The sequence below is a fragment of the Nematolebias whitei genome, chromosome 6 (assembly GCF_014905685.2).
Source record: "Nematolebias whitei isolate Nwh7 chromosome 6, NemWhi1, whole genome shotgun sequence".
NCBI lineage: Eukaryota > Metazoa > Chordata > Actinopteri > Cyprinodontiformes > Rivulidae > Nematolebias > Nematolebias whitei.
Genome location: NC_056503.1, coordinates 2,882,716 through 2,902,008, shown reverse-complemented (window position 1 = coordinate 2,902,008; position 19,293 = coordinate 2,882,716). Strand labels below are relative to the sequence as shown.

General features: G+C 41.7%; 1 protein-coding gene and 1 long non-coding RNA gene across 2 annotated transcripts in view; one reads left to right on the top strand and one right to left on the bottom strand.

Annotated features, from left to right (window-relative positions):
• The window catches only part of LOC119411476 (alpha-2-macroglobulin-like protein 1), a 670,820-nt gene that overhangs the window by 266,449 nt on the left and 385,078 nt on the right, over positions 1-19,293 (bottom strand). The window lies entirely within an intron of this gene.
• Positions 6,679-18,766, top strand: LOC119410482. The gene is made up of 3 exons (XR_005186843.1): positions 6,679-6,780; positions 6,871-6,912; positions 18,699-18,766. It is a non-coding gene; the product is annotated as an uncharacterized LOC119410482 (long non-coding RNA).

Here is a 19,293-nt window from a genome sequence, read left to right as displayed (position 1 = left end):
GAATTTAATTCTAACTTTAAAACTTATCCAACATTAATAAAACTTACCTCAAGTTGCCTTTTTGGACATGCATGCATATATTTGTACAAATTGTACTTGAGAGGAGATTATTATTACAGCCTCATATAAAATCTATGATGATCATGATATCGGAACTGGATCTGTATCCCCCGATACTCAGATCTACGTATCGGGATCGGATCGGAATTTTAAAAAGTGGATCGGTGCATCCCTAATTGAAATAAGGATCCTGAAAACACCCACCGCAGTCTCAGTTCCAGCCTCTGCCCCTGAGCCCAAGGAGGAGCTCTGATCCATTCCTGAACATGTCGAGGTCCCAGAACCTGCCGAGGCCCCAGAATCTTGTCGAGGTCCCAGCACTAGTTCCTGTCCCAGCACCAGCTCCTGTCCCAGCACCAGCTCCTGTCTTAGAACCTGCAGTCCCAGAGCCTCCAGAGCCTGCAGTTCTAGAGCCTCCAGAACCTGTAGTCCTAGAGCCCCCAGAACCAGCAGTCCCTCCAGAACCTGCAGTCTCTCCACAACCTGCAGCCAGCCCACAACCTGTAGCCAGCCCACAACCTGCAGCCAGCCAAGAGCCTGCAGTCCCTTTAGAAATTGCAGCCAGTTCACGACCTGCAGCCAGCCCACAACCTGCAGCCAGGCCAGAGCCTGCAGCCAGCCCAGAGCCTGCAGCCAGCCCAAAGCCTGTAGCCAGCCCAGAACCTGCAGCCTGCCCTGAACCTGCAGCCAGCCCTGAACCTGCAGTCACCATTGAAGCTGCTGAGGGGGTCCAGACGGACTCTGCACCTGCCTGCTCCAGTTTGGGGGTCCAAACAGACTCCTCTCCTGCCTGCTCAGCCATGGGGGTCCAGACGGACTCCTCTCCTGTCTGTTCTGCCGCCAAAGACCCTGCCTCTGCTGACCCGCCTGTCAAGCTCCTCGCCTGTGGCCCACCTGCTGAGCTCCTCGCTCCTGGTCCACCCGCCGAGATCGTCGCTCCTGGTCCGTCCGCCGAGGTCCTCGCTCCTCGCTCCTCGCTCCTCGCTCCTCGCTCCTCGCTCCTCGCTCCTGGTCTGTTTGCCGAGGCCCTCGCTCCTGGTCCGTCCGCCAAGGTCCTCATTCCCGGTCCATTCACCGAAGTCCTTGTTCCTGCCCCGCCTGCCGGGGTCTTTGCTTCCAACCCGCCTTCACTCTCGTCCCGACCGCAGAAGATCTCTGCCGCCGCCCGCCCGCCCTGCTCTGGCCTGATGGATGGCCTCTCGCCTGCCTGCCCGACCTGTTCTGGCCTGATGGACGGCCTCCCGGTTGCCCACCCGACCTGCTCTGGCCTGATGGATGGCCTCCCGGCCACCCGTCTGACCCATTCCAGCCTAATGGAGAGCCTCCCGGCCACTGGCCAGAATGATGACCTTTCTTGGGACGGTCTCCTGACCGCCCAGACATTTTTGTGTTTCCCTGCTCGTGTTTATTTTGGTTGCAGGTTTTGGGGTTTTCAGTTTTTGTTTTGTCCTCATGTTTTCCTTGGACCCTCCATCCTTTCAGTTCCTCCCTCCTCCCGCCCAGGTCTTTTGGGTTGGGCCTTTTTGAAGAAGCCAGGAGGCATCCTTGAGGGGAGGTACTGTAAGGATGGCACCATCTAGTGTGCCTTCCTTGTCTGTGCTCCCTAGTGTGTCTTATTATTCTTGATCATTTGCACCTTCTGTTCACAGCTGTTTGTAATTATGTCCTGTCCTGTCTGTGTATAAGTCTGTCTGTGAGTCTTGTCCTTTGTCGCGTCATCTGTAGGTATTGCCTTGTCCTGTCCTGATCCTGTCTTGGTCCCGTCCTGATTATCTCCCATTGTAAGTTTATGCTGCCACATCAGCCCTTTAATTTATTATTATTAAACCAACATGTCCATCCAGGTCTGTTCTGATCACCACTCTCTCCTCCTTGGGAATATTATCTATCACTTGATCCAGATCTTTCCAAAATGTATCTTTCTCCTCCACATCACACCCAACCTGTGGGGCATAACCACTGACAACATTTAGCATCAGAACATTTACTTCTTCTACCTTCAGGCACATCACCCTATCTGACACTCTTTTCACTTCTACTATGTTCTTTGCCAACTCCTCTTTCAGGACCACCCCTACTCCATTTCTCTTTATATCCACACAATGGTAAAACAATTGAAGCCCTGCTCCAATGCTGTGAGCCTTGCTGCCCTTCTACTTGGCCTCAGACACATAAAACATCTACCTTCCTTCTCTGCATCATCATCAGCTCTCTACCTTTGCCTGTCATTGTCTCCACATTTAGAAATCCACCCTCAGTCCTACATTCTTGATTTTCTTCTTCACTCTCTGTTTCCTGACACATTTCCCTCCTTGTGGTCTTCGACTTAAACTTTGGCTAAAAAAATTTGTCTTTCTCTTAATGATGCTGGTCTGGAACTCCACATTATTAAACATTCTACACTTTTGCATGACAAAAGTGTAAAATGTTTTGGTTGTTGCTGTTTTCTCAACCAAACATCTGAGTTATGGTGTTGATGCCTCCTCTTGGTTTCCAGCAGTGTTGGTCTGTAACCGTTTGGTTTTTTTTTGCAGATTTCTGTGTACTACAACATCCCACCTTCAAATGATTTCTCTGCCTTCCTCATCACTACGAGCACTGTGGCTAAATGTAGCACTGCACAGCCACAGCTCATCCTTTTGGTTAATGTCAGGTAGGACTGTTGTGGTGGTTTGGATTGACCCTCATATCTGTGTGATGTGATGGAGACAAAAACCTAATGTGTGCTGCTGTGTGTTGGGCTTCTGCAGGTATCAGGGCAGGAGAGAGGAAACCAACATGGTCATCGTTAATATCAAACTTCTTTCTGGATATGTTCTGGATCAGGACTCCATAAAGCAGGTCAGTTCACCATCTGTACAGCCATGACTGCCGCAAGATGGCACCGTTGTACGTGGGTTGCCGTCTATCGCTCCTCAAGTTACTTGTTATGCTGTTTTTCCTAAATTTTGTTCAGATTGTGTCATCATTGTTTACCTATGACCGCCAGACACTTCTAAATATTAATTCCATTATGGGGAAAGTACCGCTTCGTGACCTTTATGGACAATCAAAGACTTTTCCTCCATCTCACCTGGCATCCATATCTTCATTTCTACAGAATCCTTGTGTTGTGGTTGCCCGCAGCGGGCGCCGTCGTAGGAGACGCAGCAGGAGGGGTGGGTTATTGCTTGTGAAGCTCCGGATCATTTGCCTCTTCTTCATTCCAGTCTTCGCGCAGGATTCTCAGGAAATACAACGTTGTTGACATACGGTACCCCATGGAATATTTCTACAGCTGGCTACGCGTCATAGATACGGACACTGTCAGATGCGCATTTCCTGGTCTGCGGTGTGCAAAGATCTGTAGATGTGGCAAGGTTCAGGAGAACCTCTGCTCCTTTGGTCGCACTTCCCAGGATAACAGCCTGTGCTCCATCCGGATGGCCCTTCTAAACACTAGATCAGTCATAAATAAAACTTTTATTCTCCACGATTTCTTCTGATCAAACTCTCTGGACTTTCTGCTGCTGACAGAAACATGACTGAGACCAGGCAACAACAGCGCGTTTTCTGAGATCTCCCCCTCGGGCTGCTCCTTTTTCAGCTCCCCATGCCTGTCAGGCCATGGTGGTGGTGTTGCCACTATCAATAAGAACAATTTTAAATGCAGACTTCTGCCCACCAACACTTATTCCTCCTTTGAACTTCAGATGTTTATAATTGAGCTCACCCCCACTATTTTATGTGCTGTTGCCTATCGCCCACCTGAATATAATAAATAATTCATCCAAGGATTCTCTGAATTCCTTGCTGTATTATTTCCAACTATGACAGTTTTTTAATTTGTGGTGATTTTAATATTCATGTTTGTTGTCCCACTGACTCACTGGCTTCTGAGTTTTTAAGGCTTTTGGCCTCTTTTAATTTAACACAATCAGTAAATGTGCCAACACATCATCTTGGCCATACTCTGGACCTTATTATTTCTCATGGACTGTCTATTTCTCACTGTGAAATTTCTGAGTCTGCCATCTCGGATCATTTCCCTATTTTTTTCCAATTCACAGCCCCTCACTTGGCCAGGAGGTCTCTGGCTGTGGGTTGTTATCGCCGCTGTCTCACCTCAGCCAGTGCTGGACAATTTACCACTGCTTTTATGGACTCACAGTTTTATTCAGTGTGTCCTGATGTTTCTCTGTGTCCCAAAGATTTTTTTGTCACTGTTTTCTGAAACCTGCACTGGAATCCTGGACTAAAAAATCCAGTCAAGTTCAGACACCCTAAATTCAGAGCTGAGCCTTGGCTGAAAAATCCTACTGCATGCGAACTCAGGAGGCAGTGTAGAAGGGCTGAAAGACGGTGGAAGCATGACAGACAGCATAATTCTTTGGTTTTTATTAAGAACTCTTGTTCTGTATCAGAGCTCCGTTAATGATGCAAAATCACAATTTCTGTCTAACATCACAAACAATAGCCACTGTTCCAGGGTGTTATTTAATACAATTACCTCTGTTTTAAATCCACCCACCTGTCTTACGTGATGCCTCAGCCTCCACCTGTGAGAATTTTCTCTCCTTTTCATTGATAAAGTTGCATCCGTTAGACAAGCCACAGGTACACCAACTACTTCTGTTTTAGAGGGGTTTTTGTTATCTCTGCTGGTTTTGCTTTATTCGAGCAGTTTGAACCAGTGTCTTATTCCCTCTTGGACAAAATAGTTAAATCCGTTAAACCCACTAACTGCCCCACTGATTTTCTCCCTACTAGATTATAGAAAGAGGTAAATATTGTTGATCCTTACCTTCTTCCTTTTTTTCAATTCATGTCTGATCCTTGGAATTATGCCTTCTGCTTTTAAACATGCAACTGTCCGCCCCTTTCTAAAAAAAAAACCCAACTAATCTTGATCCATTGGTTTTATCAAATTTTAGACCTATTTCTAATTTACCCTTCCTCTCCAAAGTTTTAGAAAAAATTGTTCTCATGCAAATTCAATCTTTTTTTGAAAAAAAAGCACAATCCTGATAAATTTCAATCTGGTTTTAGATCCCAGCATAGCACAGAATCTGCATTACTGAGAATTCATAATGGCATTGCTCAGTCAGTTGATTCTGGGTACCCAGTAGCTCTGGTGCTTCTTGACCTTACAGCGGCCTTTGACACTGTGGTCCACTCTGTTCTGTCTTCCCTCCATGATTTTGTCGGGATTCATGGCACGGCTCTGAAGTGGTTCACGTCTTATCTGACAGAATCTTTTCTATCTTGCTCAATGGCTCCTCTTCCTCTACAGCCCCTCTTCTGTGTGGGGTGCCCCAGGGTTCCATTATGGGCCCTCTGCTCTTTTCCTTGTACATGTTGCCACTTTGATCTATTATAAGACACCATAATGTCAACTTTCATTTTTATGCAGACAATTTGCAAATCTATTTACCATTAAGGCCTGGATCCAGTAACCCAGTGCTTTCTCTCTTTGACTGAATCTCTGCAATCAAACACTGGCTAAACAAGAACTTCGTGTTTTTAAATAATGAAACAGAATGGATTTTATTTGGTGACAAAGATGCAACTGGCCTGGGAAATTTGAATATTAACTTCAGTGACTGTGTGAGAAACCTTGGGGTTACCTTTGATAAGGCTTTACACTTTGACAAACATATCGCCTGTGTTGTCCGGTCTGGATTTTTTCATTTACGCCTTTTAAAAAGGGCAAACCCTTTTTGAACTTTTGTGACTTGGAGAAGGCTGTTCATGCTTTTATCAGTTCTAGACTCGATTATTGTAACGCTCTGTATGTCTGTGTACCTCAGTCATCTCTGAGCCGCCTCCAGCTTGTTCAAAATGCAGCAGTTCGCCTTTTAACCAACACTCCTAGATGGGACCGGGTGTGATGCTGTTTTACTCTCACTACATTGGCTTCCTGTCCATTTTAGAATAGATTTAAAATTTTTATTATTTGTTTTTAAAGCTCTGAATGGCCTCGCTCCTCCTTATATAACAGAGTTGTTAAGTTTCCCCGCCCCTTCCAGGTCTCTGAGGTCAGACAGCTCCTGCTCTCTTTTCCAAGGACAAAATATAAACGCTGGGGTGACCGTGCCTTTTCTGCAGCCGCACCTCGACTCTGGAATAAGCTCCCGCTTGATCTACGTCAGATTACTGAACTTGGCTCTTTTAAACCAAAGCTTAAGACGTTTTATTCCAACAGGCTTTTAGTACTTAAATGTGTGGTGACATTTCTGGTTTTCTTTTTTTTTTTTTTTTTTTTTTTTTTTTTTCTTGCTTTTAACTTGTTGTCATTTTAATTACTGTTTTTGTTAAGCACTTTGGTCACCATCACCGTGGTTGTGTAAAGCGCTATAGAAATAAATAAATGAAAATTAAATTAATTGAAATGACTGCTGTAACAAGTTGCCAAATGACTGTGTACTGATGTCCGTCTGCTGCTACAGCTGCAGAACTACACCTCAGTGAAGCGCGTGGACATGGACAAAGGATTTATCAACATCTACGTGAACGAGGTGCGTAGCTTTTAGGCCTTGTGCGTTTTAATTAATGATGAGAGCCATCAGATTTTTGTCTGTGCACCTGTGAGAGTGTAAATAGTGAACAGGTGTGCTGGATGTTTGTGCTTACAGCTGAAGAAGGATATGAAGCAGGTGTTCAGTGTGACTCTGAACGAGGATCAACAGGTCAGGAACCTGAAACCAGCTGTGGTCAAAGTCTACGATTACTACCAGACAAGTAAGACCTTCCTGAAACTTCCCCTGACCTTCTGCACCACATCCATCTCTGTGTTGGTCTCTCCTCACTCCTGCTGTGTTTATCTTTCAGGTGATCAGGCTGTTATTGAGTACATATCCCCCTGTGCTGAGAGTACGTAAAACTTCCTGAAGCTTTCTGTTCTTATGCATTAATCCTCATTTTCTGTGCCATCATATCCACTGGTAGACATTTAGTGTTTCATTCAGAGAGTCAGAGTTTCTTTATTTGTCATACGCACCACATGTGGTACATGTGATGGAACAAAATTGTGTACACAGGGTTCCAGTTATATCCAATGAAAGTATGAAATATAAAAGAAAAACAGTAAAAAAGATCTATGATATGAACTTAGAAAAACGTTAACTAAAAATACACCAAGCACTAGTAGTACAAAAACAATACGCAGAACAGCAGCACAAACATAAGTCTGTGTGAGCAGATAAGAATGAATGAACACAGCAGCAGGAAACAAATCAGCAACATGATGTGATTTTTCCACATTGATTGTCCTGGTTAGGGACTCATGAGTCTAACAGCCTCAGGGTAGAAGCTGTTCCTCAGTCTACTCAGTCTAGTGATTCTACATTTAATGCTCCTCAACCTCCTGCTTGAGGGGAGCGGGGGGGCGGGTGGGGGGGAGTGTGTGTGCTGGGTGAGTGGGATCCTTCACAATGCAGGTGGCCCTCTTCCTACATTTGGAGGTGTAGATGTCTGTGATGGTGGGGAGACTGACTCCAACAGTCTTCTGTGCAGCCACACTGTGGAGCCAGTGCTGAGGGTTATGGTGGAGGAGGAGAAGTTGTGGATCCTCACAGATTATGGTCTGTTTGTTAAGACGTCTAGGACCCAGTTGCACATAGAGGGGCTTAGTCCTAGTGTGACTATTTTGTCCATCAGTGTTTGAGGGATCATGGTATTGAAGGCAGACCTGAAGTCCACAAAAAGCATACGGATGTAGGAGTCCTTCTGCTCCAGGTGGGTAAGAGCAGTGTGGACCACAGAGGAGATGGCGTCTTCTGTTGATTGATTCTTGTGGTATGCATACTGGTGAGGGTCCTCGCTGATGTTGATGATTGTTTTGATGTGGGTCATGAGCAGTCTTTCGAAGCATTTAGTGACTATCAGGGTGAGGACTACTAGCCGATAGTCCTTCAGACCAGTCACTGTAGAGCTCTTTGGGACTGGGATGATGGTGGCAGTCTTGAGGCAGGTGGGAACTGTTGCCAGGGTGAGTGAGGAGTTAAAGATGTCTGCCAGCACCTCACAGAGCTTATCAGTACAGTCTATCAGCACCTTCCCAGGGATATTGTCTGGGCCAGTTACTTTGTGAGGAATAATCCTCCTGAAAGTACTACTCACTTCGGCTGAGGTCACGCTGAGAAATTCTTCTTCCGGTGGTGAGGTGAGTCTGGTGCTGGGTGGTTTGTTCAAGTCTTCAAAGCATGTGTAGGACCTGTTGAGGGCATCAGGCAGTGATGAATCTCTAGGGCATTGTGCGCCTCTGCCTTTATAATCTGTTATATAATAATAATCATCATCATTTTATTTAAAAAGCGCCTTTCAGGACACCCAAGGACACTATACAGTAAGAAACATATCAGAAAGATTGTATTAAAACAAACAAGCACAGTGCAAAGATCAACAGGAATAAATTGAAATATAAAATACATACAGAATATCAAATACATACAGAATATAAAATACATAAAGAATATAAAATACATACAGCAAAGTTAAGGATACGCAAGTCTAAAGAAATGTGTTTTCAGAGCAGTCTTGAATAGAGAAAGAGAGGTGGTGTTTCGTAAGTCAGGGGGTAGAGAGTTCCAGAGATGAGGGGCAGAGCAGGTGAAGGCCCTGCTCCCCATGGTGGAGAGGCGGGCAGAGGGTACATGGAGGTGTAGTGAAGAGGAGGATCTGAGAGAGCGAGAGGGATGGAGATGTGTAGGAGGTCAGATAGATAAGGAGGGGCAAGGTTGTGGATGGCTTTGAAAGTGAGAAGAAGAATTTTGAAGACGATGCGTGACTTAACCGAGAGCCAGTGGAGTTGCAGCAGGACAGGAGTGATGTGATTATAGGAGGAGGTTTGAGTGATGACATGAGCAGCTGAGTTCTGGACCATTTGCAGCTTCTGAAGAGATTTGTTGGGGAGGCCATAAAGAAGGGGTTTGCAGTAGTAAATCCGAGAAGTCACAAGATTGTGCACAAGGATGGCTGTGGAGCGGGGTGTGAGAGAAGGGCGGAGACGGTTAATATTTCAGAGATGGAAATAGGCAGACTGAGTAACATTGTTGATGTGTGAAGTGAAGGAGAGAGTGGTGTCGAGGATGACACCAAGACTCTTGACCTGAGGTGAGGGGGATAGCAGAGAGTTGTTAAGGGGAATGAGAAGATGTTCTGATTTTGAAATAGAGTTTTTGGAACCGACAAGAATGATTTCCGTTTTGTCACTGTTTAGTTGTAGGAAATTGTTAGAAAACCGATGATTTAGTTCATTGAGACTGTCGGTGAGAATGGAGGGTGGGTGGGTGGAGTTTGGTTTTGTTGACAAGTAGAGCTGTGTGTCGTTAGCATAACAGTGGAAATGAACACCAAATTTACGGAAGATGTGACCTAGAGGAAGGAGGTAAATGATGAAGAGGAGGGGTCCAAGGACAGAGCCTTGGGGGACACCCGTGGAGACGGGGGAAGACTGGGAATGAAAGGATTTAAGCTGACTGAATTGAGTGCTGTCAGAGAGATAAGATTTGAACCATTCTAATGGAGTACCTGAGATGCCATTGGAGGTTAGTCTGTTGAGGAGGATAGAATGACAGATTGTGTCGAAGGCAGAACTTTGATCAAGTAGAATGAGGATAGAGAGAAGTCCGGAGTCAGCAGCAAGAAGAAGCTCATTGGTTATTTTTATTAGAGCTGTTTCGGTGCTATGGTGGGGGCGAAAACCAGATTGAAACTCTTCATAAATGTTATTGTTGGATAGGTGTGAGTGAAGTTGACTAGCAACGACTTTTTCAAGAACCTTGGAAATAAAGGGCAGATTAGAGATCGGACGAAGATTACTGAAGTTGGTAAAATCAAGACCTGGCTTCTTGATGATGGGGGTGATGGCAGCAGATTTGAAAGCTGTGGGAACAACGCCAGAGGTTAGGGAGGAGTGGATGATGTTAGTGATGATGGGGAGCAGAGACGGGAGACAGGATTTAACAAGAACTGTGGGAAATGGATCAAGCTGACAGGATGAGTATTTAGACTTGCTGAAAATGTCAGCAATGTCATCAGCAGAGGGGAGGGAGAAGACCGAGAAGGGGAGGGAGGGAGGGGGGAGTTCAACATAGATGCTGGGGGCGGTATTAGGTCCAGGGTGTTTATGAATTGAAAGAATCTTTTCATTGAAATAGGACATCAGAGAGTTGCAAAATTATGTGGAAACCATGTGAGAGGGTAATGAGTTAGGAGATGAGACTGAATGGTTAAGGAAAGAGAACAAAGTCTTTGAATTGCCAACATTGGACCTGATGATGTCAGAGAAGTAGCTGGATTTGGCTTGAGAAATACTGTCCTTATACTGGATGATGTGGTTCGCATAGAGTTCCTTGTGAATTGAGAGACCGGATTTCTTATAGAGTCGTTCCAACCTCCGACCTTTGGATTTCAGAGAATGGAGTTCTGGAGTGAACCAGGGTGCAGAGTTGGAGAAGGAGACAGACCGGATTTTCAAAGGAGCAACAGAGTTAAGGATGTTGGTGAGGTTGTTATTGTAGAATGTGACAAGGTCATCTGGGTTAGAAAAAAGGTGATAAAGGTATTATTAAAATGTGGTAAAAGAATATCATGGTTGATATTCTTAATATTACGGAAGGAAAGAGTGCGTTGATGTTTCTCTGAAGAAAATTTAAGATTGACATTGAATGAAATCATCAGCTGATCAGTAAATGGAAGTTCAGAAGAACTGTTAAGAGGAGAGAGTGCAGAGCAGCATAGTAAGTCCAAAGTGTGGCCCTTTATGTGGGTTGGAAAGTTAATGAACTGCTGGAAGCCACAGCTGTCAAGGCAGGATGTGAAGTCTCTGGTGAGGGGGTTGTTGTCTTTATCCATATGAATGTTGAAGTCTCCAAGCAGAATAATGTTGGGTGAAAGAGCTGAGAGATGGGCGATTAGAGCAGCAAAGTAATTTATAAGAGTTGTTGATTTTAGGCGGACGGTAGAAAATGGCAACAATGGTGGGGGTAGGGCTGGAGAGTAGACACACAGTGTGCTCAAAGGAGGGAGAGGGAGGTGTGTGGACCGGCATGGCCTTCCAGTTCGCGCGGTGAATTATTGCGAGACCTCCTCCGCGGCCGGACTCGCGGGATTTGGCGATGTAAACAAACCCTGGTGGGTTAGATTCATTCAGATGGAAAAAGTCATTTTGTTGTTGCCACGTTTTTGTTAGACAAATAAAATCTAGCTTACGGTCAGATATTAGATCTTGAATAAGCTGACCTTTGCCAGTGAGTGAGCGAATGTTCAGAAAGCCAAACTTTATGGAGGAGGAGTTGGTAGCGACTGGAGCATTAGCCGACCGAGATAGGCTGGCTAACATGCTACTACTGTAAGCGGCCCGAGTATTGCGGCGTGTGGAATGGTGAGAGTCAGACCAGATGGAGTTTATGGAGTTAGTCTTGTCAGCGTGGAGTCTATGGCGGGAGCCACGGTGAATGTATCTCCGGCGAGGATGGAAGGCAATGTCCTGAAGAAGAAGCACAGGCGGCACGGCCGGTAGGAAACGAAGGCGAAGGAGCTCGACCACTAAGTAATGGAGAAGGCCAGACGCCGGGTGGTGGTGGATGAGCAGCTGGAGTATCCAAACCAGAGCAGGCAGCAGGTAAATCCTAATTAACTGCATGGTTGATATTGAGGCAGATCAGAGACTTGGTGTAGTGGAAAAGGCAGGAAGGAGAATAAAACAGAAACAAGAAAAAAGCAAAAAAGCACGACGAGCAGCGGCAGCCAGGATGCGCCAGCGTTCACTCGCCGGAAGGTTTTTATCAATACTACCAATACCAATACTGTTATACATTTAATGCCCCTCCACATTCTCCGTGGGTCTTGTGAGGTGAATTGACCCTGGATCCTCTGTGTATATGTAGTTTTAGCCCTTTTAATATCAGCAACCAGCTCTTTCCTTGTCCTTCTCGGCTCCTGTGAGTTGCCAGTCCTGAAGGCAGTGTGCCTTGCTTCCAGCAGGGTGTGAACCTCTGCTCTCAGCCAAGACTTCCCCGTTTAGGTAGCTCTTAACATATCTGATGGTGGTGATGTCATCAGCACATTTGTTAATGTACCCCAGGACTGAGGATGTGTATTTCTCCAGGTCTAGCTCCCCTTCATTTTCAGCAACTTCTCTTTCTAGCTCCCCTTCATTTTCAGCAGCTTCTCTGAAGACCTGCCAGTCTTTGCATGCAAAGCAGTCTTTTAGTATGGAGTTATTATCCGTCAACCAAGATTTAACTTTCTTTTTTATTGGTCTGGAGTGTCTCAGCAGGGGGAGGTAAGCAGGGGCCAGGAAGATGGAGATATGGTCAGAAAGTCCTAGGTGGGGTGGGATACAGCTTTGTGTGCATCTTGTATGTTCATGTAAACATGGTCTAGTGTGTTGTTTCCACGTGTTGGTATTGTAACATGCTGATAAAATCTTGGCAGGCAGTCCTTTAGATTCACATTATTAAAGTCACCACCCACCACATAAACAGCCTCAAGGTTTGTTTTGCAATGAGCTAAAATTATCATGAAGCTCCCGCAGGACGTCTGTAGCATTAGAGTCCGAAGCAATGTAAACAACTGTGATGAACGCCGCTGTAAACTCGTGTGGTTGACATTTCACTGTTAGCCATTCCAAAGCCTTGGCGCAAGAGCACTTTATCAGAGTACTGTTTATGCACCAACTTTTACTCACATAAATGCACACTCCGCTTCCCCATGACTTCCCCAATAGCTCAATGCAGCGGTCCGCTCGGAAAAAGTCTGTCGTCCAGCTGGAATGCTGAGTCTGGCATGGTGTTGTTAAGCCATGATTCTGTGAGACAAAGCACTGCACATTTCCTCATCTCCTCTGAGGCACTCATTCTCAGATGAAGCAAATCCATCTTGTTGTCCCAAGAGCGGTCGTTCAACAGAAAGAGATAGGGTATTGGTAGTTTGCCAGCCTTAGCATTAGCTTTTAGCCTTACTAGCACCCCTACCTGGCAACCTCACTTCTTAAGCCAGGAGCAGCACTTCCTCTTCCCATTTGGGCACCTCTGTTGAAGTTTCCAGATAGAGGACTTTAGGATCTGCATTCTGTCTAGCATAGATTTGAGATCATTGCTGATCGCTGCTATATTCCGTAGTAAATCTGCTCTTATTCTCATCAGTTCGGTTCAGCTATAATTCACACAAATAAAGCATGCAGAGTCAGGCTCAGTGTCTATTTCAAAAGTCCTAAAAACTGGGATCGCACCAGGAGCCTATGAAGTTGCGGCTCCCGAAAGCACGGCCATCTTGGCAGAGCCATTCCAGTAAAAACTCAAGCCAATCAGATTGCTAATTAATTGCCATTTGTGTAAAGCAAGCAAGCTTTCCCACATTGTGTGTTTGATCAGGTCATGATTTCACCTGCTGAAATATCAAATGGAGGTCTCTCTATTATTCACTTTAATAGTAGAAGTATAAATGCAAATATATCCAAAATAACAGATTATTTAAAACAGCTAAACAGAACTTTTACAATAATAGCACTGTCAGAGACATGGCTCAACAATGAAAACACAAATAATGTTCACATGAAGGGTATGAACTATATCATGTGAACAGAAGCAACAAAAGGGATGGTGGAGTGGCTCTATTTGTTAAAAATGAAATAAAATGTAACTTAATTAATGAAATGTCAATAATTGTTGATAATATCATAGAAATAATAACAGTAGAAATAATAAACAAGAATGATAAAAACATTTTGAGAAGTTGTGTATATCGATCTCCAGGATCAAATATAGAGATATTCACTGATAAAATCATACAACTATTGGACAAGAGTTTTAATAAAAGCATTTTTTTTCTGTGGAGACTTTAATATTGACCTGGGAAATAAAACAGATTCAAATAACATCAGTACATTTACAAATTCATTGTATAGTTTAAATCTTTATCCGTTAATATCAAAACCAACAAGAATTACAACTCACAGTGCTACAATAATCGATAATATTTTCACAAATGTAACAAATGGGGATGTGATGGGAGGTATTTTAACGAATGATTTGAGTGATCATTTACCAGTTTTCACTATTTATAAAAAAGATCAAAGCATTACAAAATAAACTACAATTAAGAAAAAAACAATAAACACATCAAAAAAAGCAATGGACAAATTAAAAGATGATTTACATAAACAAAGTTGGAAAGACGTGTATGTTGATGATGTGAACAGATCATATGATGAGTTTATGAATATTTTAGGAGCTCTGTATGAAAAGAATTGTGTGCAAAATAATTGTACAAAGAGAAATGTTGTTGACCAACCATGGATGACGAAAGGTTTGAGAAATGCTTGTAAAAAAAAGAATTGTTTGTATACATGTTTCTTGAAATTGAAAACACAAGAGGCTGAAGATAAATATAAGAAGTATAAAAATAAATTAGATGGGATTATAAGGAAACACAAGAAGGAATATTATAGTGATTTATTAAATAAAAGTAATGATGATATGAAAGCTACATGGCGAGTAATAAATAGTGTTCTGAAAAGTCACAAAGCAAAAACAGGTATTTCACAATATTTTTGAAGGATGACAATGAAATCCATGATGAAAATGAAATTGTAAATGGATTTAATCATCATTTTGTGAACGTTGGATCAAGCCTTGCAGCTAAAATACCAAAATTAGACAATAATGTGAACCATTCAGTTATAAGTTGTGACAACAGTATTTTTCTTAATGGAACTGACAAAGAAGAAATAATGAATGTTGTAAAAAATGTTACAGATAAGAGATCAAAAGACTGGGTGGACATGGATATGATGTTTGTAAAGGACATAATGAGTTATGTTATCAAGCCGTTTACATATATTTGTAATTTATCATTTTCAAAAGGAATATTTCCAGACAATATGAAAGTAGCTAAGGTAGTTCCTCTCTTTAAAAATGGTGATAAATGTGTGTTCAATAATTATAGACCAATATCCTTATTACCACAGTTCTCAAAAATTCTGGAAAAACTGTTTGTGACCAGATTAGATAAATTTATTACTAAACAAAACATTCTAAGTAACAGTCAGTATGGGTTTAGAGCAAAAAACTCTACATCAATGGCTCTCATGGAAATAATAGAACAAATAACTACTGCTGTCGATCAAAAACAGTATTGTGTTAGTATTTTTGTTGATTTAAAAAAAGCATTTGATACTATTGACCACACTATTCTCCTTAAAAAATTAAATAAATATGGTATAAGAGGACCAGCATTACACTGGGTATCTAGCTATTTAAAAGATAGGAAACAGTTTGTACAAATACTGTAAATGGTGTAAGATCTGACCTCTGCAATATCACGTGTGGAGTTCCTCAAGGCTCTGTACTTGGACCAAAGTTATTTATTTTATATGTGAATGACTTAGTGAATGTATCAGGACTCCTCAAATTTGTCTTTTTTGCAGATGACACTACATTTTTCTGTTTGGGTAAAGATGTAAAACGGATGTTGGAATTGATGGACAGAATTTGATAAAATACAAACTTGGTTTAAACTTAATAAATTATCATAAAATTTAGATAAAACTAAATACATGATATTTAGTAACAAAACGAGAACTGTTGATGATCCATTTAAAATCGAGGGTGTTGAGATTTGTAGAGTTAATGAGATGAAATTTTTGGGCGTAATCATTGATGAACAGCCAACATGGAAAAATCACATAAATTCTGTAAGAACAAAAATATCTAAATCTATTGCAGTACTATACAAAGTCAGGGAATTATTAAATCATAAAGCTCTGTACATGTTGTATAACACAATCATTGTTCCACATTTAATCTATTGCATTGATGTTTGGGGGAAAGCATGTAAAACATTTACAAAACCTATTTTTATTTTACAGAAAAGAGCTGTAAGAATTATCACCAGAAAGCATTACAGTCACCCATCAAGCACATTATTTTATCAACTGAACTTATTGAAGTTCCATGATTTGGTAGATTATAGTATTTTATCAGTTATGTATAGGGCTCAAAATAACACATTACCTTTAAATATACAAAGAAATTTTGTTAAAAGACAAAGTTGTTATAATCTTAAGGGAATAGAGATATTTGTCAAACCACAATTCAGAACTAGTCTGAAGGGAAGGTCTACCTCAATCCAAGGAGTTGGATTGTGGAATGGTCTAGAGAATGATGTGAAAAATGTCAAGTCAATGTGTACATTTAAGAAAAAGATCAAAACTGAATTGTTAAAAAATAAATAAAAAGTAGCTTAATGTGTTTTTTGTATTAGAATTAGAAAAATTAGAAAGTTATTCATTTTGTTCTGTTACTTGAAAATTATTGTGATTGAACTAATTGTGTGAAAAAAAGGGGCAGATATAATAAGATTTTTTTTCTTCCTCTGCTGCCTTTCATTTTAAATCTCTTGTATTTTTTTATATTGTTATGAAATTGTTTTGTATTTTTTAAAATGAATAAACTTTATACCATACCATACCATACCTGCTGAAGTTGGTCGTATTGGGATATAGTCTCCATTGGGGCGGCTGTGGCTGAGTGGTTAGAGCAGCCATCCTCCAATGCAAGAGTTGGGGGTTCGAATCCACCAGCAGTCACATGTCAAAGTGTCCCTGGGCAAGACACTGAACCCCTCATAGCCTCTGATGTGTGTCCCATCAGTGTTTGAATGTGATCTAAAGCTCTGATTAGTCTCCTTAGAATGATTTGTTCAATTATCTTTGTAGAGATCTAGTATAGAGCTGTATGAATGGGTAAATGAGGCACAGATTGTAGTGTAAAGTGCTTTGAGTGTCTTGATCAGACAGAAAGGTGCTATATAAGTACAGTCCATTTACCATTTACCATTCATAAACTTTCTCTTGTCCTGCCCTTAACTTCTGATCCTCTAATAATTATTTAATGAAACCTTATACAGCCCTGTGATGGACTTGCGACCCGTCCAGGGTGTACCCCGCCCCTCGCACAGTGATTGCTGGACATGGGCACCAGCGACCCCCGTGACCCAAAATGGAATAAACGGGTAAAGATAATGGTTGGTTGGTTGGTTGAAACCTTATACAAATATGTGTCATCACTAGACTGAGTGTCGCATACAGCTTTCATCACTCCATCTTCATTCATTTATTCAACCTTTATTTATACAGGTTAGTTCCACTGATCCTCGGGGACTCATTTACAAGAGAGACCTGATTCAAGGTCACTAATCAAGGTGAAATGATAAGCAAGGTCTTTGCTTGTCCAATCATTGATACAGATTGCTGTATAATAGTTTGTTAATGGGTGTATATTGTGCCGTATGCTGTACTCTTTTTATTTTTATAGCAAAAACAGGACGAGGAAGCTCCTTCGTCTGTGCTTATTGGAGACAAACTTGCTAAACTATAACATTTAACCTCACTAATTAAAAAGCTTCTATACAATCCCATGGAGCTTTGCAGTCACCATCATGAAACTGATGCTGCTATGACACGGTTCAAGTCAAACATACATGACAGTAACGATCATGACGTGTGTTTTGTTCAGCGTATTTAAAACACGTGATAGTAGTTGACTGGCTCTGAACCTTTGACTGCTCAGATGTTCACTGGCCCACTTCAATGACTCTTACAGCAGAAAAATAGTAATAAGATAAACAGGCTTTTAACAAGCAGCCATTAAAGCTTTACTTTTTTTCTGTTGCTGTTCGGGGTTTTGAGGTAAAATTCTTTTCAAGCTAATTTTAGAAATAATCTAAAAGGGTCTTTTGTATGTCCATTTTATTCACCTGCTCAATTTTTTAAAATCAAGATTTACAGTAAATTTATTCAGAAAGTGTCTCAAAACCGTTCACTTGACTTTCACGCTATCAGTTTCAAAATATGATTTTACAGAGTTAGACTGTTTTACTAGAATCAAATCTGAATTATGCAGTATGTGCTCCAAAAATCACCCGTTACATTACTTTAATGTCATGCTTTGTTTGCTGTAATAAATTATCTTTGTTCTAAAAAGCAGATTTGCCAGATTTCAAGTTCAAGTATCTTTATTGTCATTTACATCACATGTGGTACATGAGGTGGAACGAAACTGTGTACTCAGGGTCCCAGTTACACCCAAAAATAGCAAAAAAAATATATATAAAAAGAAACAGTATATAAGGATCTAAGATACACTAAGACATATGCTAAACAAATGCTAAACAGTACGTTAAACAATACGCTAAAAAGTCTAGGATATGTACTGAACATGAATAATGTAAATATTACGGTGTATTAAGCAGCAGCCCAAACATGAGTCTGGAGTGAGTAGATGGCTATGAATGAATACAGCAACAGATTTCAGCTAGTTCCGATATTTAAAATAGTTCCTAGCTCTCTATCTTGAACCTGTGAGTCAAACAAGTTGTGTGTCAGTATCATAAGAAGCAATCATTCTTTGGTTCATACCACAGTTTAGAGTACTCAGGCCCTCAGCTAGTACAACACCAAACTTTAGCTCGGTATTTGGAAATATGACTGAGATATAGCCACTTTTGTCTGGTCATTTGACCATAGCAACCATCTTGAATCTGACTTTTTAGCAGCAGGTGATAATCTTCATTAACTGTCTTCCTAAAATAAGTCTGATCATATCAGTGTGTAGTGGCCTTAGGTAATGTGTGTGTTTGTGGTTTCTGTGCAGGCAACAACGCCAACAAGGTGTGAATGAAGAGATGTTACTCGTCTTCGTTCAGAGGAATCCCTGCCAAACACATCCAAGGGAGTGGTTTGGTTCATGGCTGCTGCTTCTAAAACGAATGGTTTTGTAACTCTTTTGGTCAGGGTTTACTGTAATGTGAAAACTTTGTCTTAAACTTTCAGGGTTTATTATTGAGTTTTGTGTTTAACTTGTTACAGCACTGGAACTTGCATATCATAAACTGAATTTAAGAAGCAGAAACAGTGAGTACTCTGTCATGTTTCTTTTATTAGATTTGACAAATCCACATTATTCATACAAAGTACAAATAACCGTATGGTTAGAGTACTGATTGTGTTTGTGATGGGATCTACTGTCGGGGGGGTGTTAAGTATTTTGGTGGTAGGGTGAGTTGATCTGTGTACCTGCTGATGTTGTACCAGTTACAAAAAGGTAGATTAATACATGTATGTCACTACCATATGGTCTTGCATGTAACAATAAAGGTTCTAAAATGACTGAGTGAAAAGAGTACAAGTTATTAGACATCTGTCATTTCAATACTACTTTCTTTCAAGAGTCCTCTATACATCTTTTC